The sequence below is a fragment of the Triticum dicoccoides genome, chromosome 3B (assembly GCF_002162155.2).
Source record: "Triticum dicoccoides isolate Atlit2015 ecotype Zavitan chromosome 3B, WEW_v2.0, whole genome shotgun sequence".
NCBI classification, from domain to species: domain Eukaryota; kingdom Viridiplantae; phylum Streptophyta; class Magnoliopsida; order Poales; family Poaceae; genus Triticum; species Triticum dicoccoides.
Genome location: NC_041385.1, coordinates 597,882,652 through 597,887,431, shown reverse-complemented (window position 1 = coordinate 597,887,431; position 4,780 = coordinate 597,882,652).

The window sequence follows — 4,780 nt, the reverse complement described above, 5'->3', positions numbered from 1 at the left end:
CCACTTGCGAAAGTGAGATCTGATAGAGATAATATGATAAGATAAATATATTTTTGGTATTTTATGATATAGATTGGAAAAGTAAAGATACAAATAAAAGTAGATTGAAAGCTTATATGATAAGAGATAGACCCTGGGGCCATAGGTTTCATTAGTGGCTTCTCTCAAGATAACATAAGTATTATGGTGGGTGAACAAATTACTGTCGAGCAACTGATAGAAAAGCGAATAATTATGAGATTATCTAGGCATGATCATGTATATAGGCATCACGTCCGTGACAAGTAGACCGACTCCTGCCTGCATCTACTACTATTACTCCACACATCAACTGCTATCCAGCATGCATCTAGAGTATTAAGTTCATAAGAACAGAGTAACGCATTAAGAAAGATGACATGATGTAGAGGGATAAACTCATGCAATATGATATAAACCCCATCTTTTTATCTTCGATGGCAACAATACAATACGTGCCTTGCTGCCCCTGCTGTCACTGGGAAAGGACACCGCAAGTTTGAACCCAAAGCTAAGCACTTCTCACATGGCAAGAAAGATCAATCTAGTAGGCCAAACCAAACCGATAATTCGAAGAGACTTGCAAAGATAACTTAATCATACATAAAAGAATTCAGAGGAGATTCAAGTATTTCTCATAGATAAACTTGATCATAAACCCACAATTCATCGGATCTCGACAAACACACCGCAAAAAGAGTTACATCGAATAGATCTCTAAGAAGAGCAAAGGAGAACTTGGTATTGAGATTCAAAAAGAGAGAAGAAGCCATCTAGCTAATAACTATGGACCCGAAGGTCTATGGTAAACTACTCACAACTCATCGGAGAGGCCTTGGAGTTGATGTAGAGGCCCTCCATGGTGGATTCCCCCTCCGGTGGAGCGCCGGCGACGGCTCCAAGATGGGATCTCATGGATACAGAAGGTTACGATGGTGGAAATAGTTTTTCGTGGTCACCTCTGATGTTTTCGGGGTACATGGGTATATATAGGAGGAAGAAGTACGTCGGTGGACGCTCGAGGGGCCCACGAGACAGGGGGCGCCCAGTAGGGGAGGCGCGCCCTCCACCCTTGTGGCCGCCTCGAGAGCTTCTTGACTTGCACTCCAAGTCCTCTGGATCACGTTCGTTCCAAAAATCACGCTCCTGAAGGTTTCATTCCGTTTGGACTCCGTTTGATATTCCTTTTCTTCGAAACACTGAAATAGGCAAAAAAAAACAGCAATACGGGCTAGGCCTCCGGTTAGTAGGTTAGTCCCAAAATGATATAAAAGTGTAAAGTAAAGCCCATAAACATCCAAAACAGGTAATATAATAGCATGGAACAATAAAAAATTATAGATAAGTTGGAGATGTATCAAGCATCCCCAAGCTTAATTCCTGCTCGTCCTCGAGTTGGTAAATGATAAAAACAGAATTTTTGATGTGGAATGCTACCTAGCATATTTCTCAATGTATTTTTCTTTATTGTGGCATGAATGTTCAGATCCAAATGATTCAAATTAAAAGTTCATATTGACATAAGAAATAGTAATACTTCAAGCATACTAATCAAAGCAATCATGTCTTCTCAAAATAACATGGCTAAAGAAAGTTCATCCCTACAAAATCATATAGTTAGGCTATGCTTCATTTTCATCACACAAAAATGCTCCCATCTTATACACCCCCAATGACAAGCCAATCAATTGTTTCGTACTTAAATAATCTCAAACTTTTTCAACTTTCACACAATACATGAGCGTGAGCCATGGATATAGTACTATGGGTGGAATAGAATATAATGATGGGGATTGTGTGGAGAAGACAAAAAGGAGAAAGTCTCACATTGACGAGGATAATCAACAGGCTATGGAGATGCCCATCAATTGATGTCAACATGAGGAGTAGGGATTGCCATGCAACGGATGCACTAGAGCTATAAATGTATGAAAGCTCAACAAAAGAAACTAAGTGGGTGTGCATCCAACTTGCTTGCTCATGAAGACCTAGGGCATTTGAGGAAGCCCATTGTAGGAATATACAAGCCAAGTTCTATAATGAAAAATTCCCACTAGTATATGAAAATGACAACATATGAGACTCGCTATATGAAAAACATGGTGCTACTTTGAAGCACAAGTGTGGAAAAGATAGTAACATTGTCCCCTTTTTTCTTTTTTTCTTTTTTTTCTTTTTTTTCTTTGTCCTTTTTTTACCTTTCTTCTTTTTTTCTTTTTTTCTTTGGCCTTTTTTTTTCTTTTTGGCCTTTCTTTTTTTTTACTTTTTTTTCTTTAGGGACAATGCTCTAATAATGATGATCATCACACTTCTATATATTTACAACTCATGAATTACAACTCGAAACTAGAACAAGATATGACTCTATATGAATGCCTCCGGCGGTGTACCGGGATGGGCAATGAATCAAGAGTGACATGTATAAAAATTTATGCATGGTGGCTTTGCCACAAATACGATGTCAACTACATGATCATGCAAGGCAATATGACAATAGTAATGTATGTCATGATGATAAACGGAACAGTGGAAAGTTGCATGGTAATATATCTCGGAATGGCTATGGAAATGCCATAATAGGTAGGTATGGTGGCTGTTTTGAGGAAGATATAAGGAGGTTTATTTGTGATAGAGCATATCGTATCACGGGGTTTGGATGCACCGGCGAAGTTTGCACCAACTCTCAAGGTGAGAAAGGGCAATGCACGGTACCGAAGAGGCTAGCAATGATGGAAAGATAAAAGTGCGTATAATCCATGGACTCAACATTAGTCAAAAGAACTCATATACTTATTGCAAAAGTCTACAAGACATCAAAAACCAAGCACTACGCGCATGCTCCTAGAGGGATAGATTGGTAGGAAAAGACCATAGCTCGTCCCCGGCCGCCACTCATAAGGATGCACAATCTAAGAACACCTCATGTTTCAAATTTGTTACACAACTTTAACCATACGTGCATGATATGGGACTTGCTAACTTCAACACAAGCATTCTTTAAATTTATAATCACCCAACTAGCATGACTCTAATATCACTACCTCCATATCTCAAAACAATTATCAAGTATCAAATTGATCATAGCATCCAATTCACTTCCTGTGATAGTTTTTATTATACCCAACTTGGATGCCTGCCATTCTAGGACCAATTTCATAACCATAGCAAATACCATGCTGTTCTAAGGGACTCTCAAAATAATATAAGTGAAACATGAGAGATCAACAATTTTTCAATATTAAGCCACCGTCGTGCTCTAAAAGATATAAGTGAAGCACTAGAGCAAAAATTATCTAGCTCAAAAGATATAAGTGAAGAACATAGAGTATTCTAATAAATTCCAATCAAGTGGGCTTCTCCCAAGAGGTGTGTACAGCAAGGATGATTGTGGTAAACTAAAAAGCAAAGACTAATATCATACACGACGCTCCAAGCAAAACACATATCATGTGGCGAATAAAAATATAGCTCCAAGTAAAGTTACCAATGAACAAAGACGAAAGAGGGGATGCCTTCCGGTGGCATCCCCAATCTTAGGCTTTTGGCTATTCTTGAATATCTTGGGGTTCCATGGGCATCCCCAAGCTTAGGCTCTTGCCACTCCTTATTCCATAGTCCATCAAATCTTTACTCAAAACTTAAAAACTTCACAACACAAAACTCAACAGGAAATCTCATAAGCTCCGTTAGCGAAAGAAAGAAAAACCACCACATAAGGTACTATAATGAACTCATTCTTTATTTATATTGGTATTAAACCTATTGTATTCCAAGTTCTCTATGGTTTATACCCTTACATATTAGCCATAGATGCATCAAAATAAGCAAACAACACACGAAAGGCAGAATCTGTCAAAAACAGAACAGTCTGTAGCAATCTGTAACTTTCAGTTACTTCTAGAACTCCAAAAATCCTACCAAAATAGGAACTTCTAGGCAATGTTTCTATTGATCTACATCAAAAAGAATCAACGCAAAATCACGTTTCTGTGATTTATTGAATTTTTTCTCGTAAGTGCAAAGTTTCTGTTTTTCAGCAGAATCAAATTAACTATTACCATAGGTTATCCTATAGGTTTTACTTGGCACAAACACTAAATAAAACATGAAAACATATATAAACAGAAAGTAGAAGCAAAATTTATTACTAAACAGGAACAAAAACAAAGAACACAAATAAAATTGGGTTGCCTCCCAACTAGCGCTATTGTTTAACGCCCCAAGTTAGGCATAAAAGCGAGGATAGATCTAACTAGTGCCATCTTTGGCACTTGATTCATAAGTAGCTCGCTTATAATTTTTAGGAGTTTCTTTCTTTTTAGCAATGATTAAGTTCCTAGGAAAGAAATCAAGACATTCATTTGAAGCAAAAGGTTCCTTTATGATAGTGGAAAAATTAGGGTGAACACTTATGGATTTGAGATCCGCATTTTCCTTACTAGAAGATTCACCCTTATTTTTAGGAACATACATTAATTTGCCAAATTTAATAGTAGGAGTTGGAGTATTTTTCATAGATGAAAAGGTAGACCCTAAATTAGTAATTATATCCTCAAGTTTACCAGTTCTTGTAGAATCTTGTTCTATTCTTTCATTAACTGCAGGTTCCTTTTCTTTAAGATTTTTCAGAGTAGTCCCAACCTTAGATCCATATTGGGTAATTTGGTTGTGGATCTTTTTATCCAAATTTTCAATTAACTCAACAATAGCAATTTTATTTTCAATAATTTCAAGCCTTTGCATCACATGTTCTAAAGTTAAA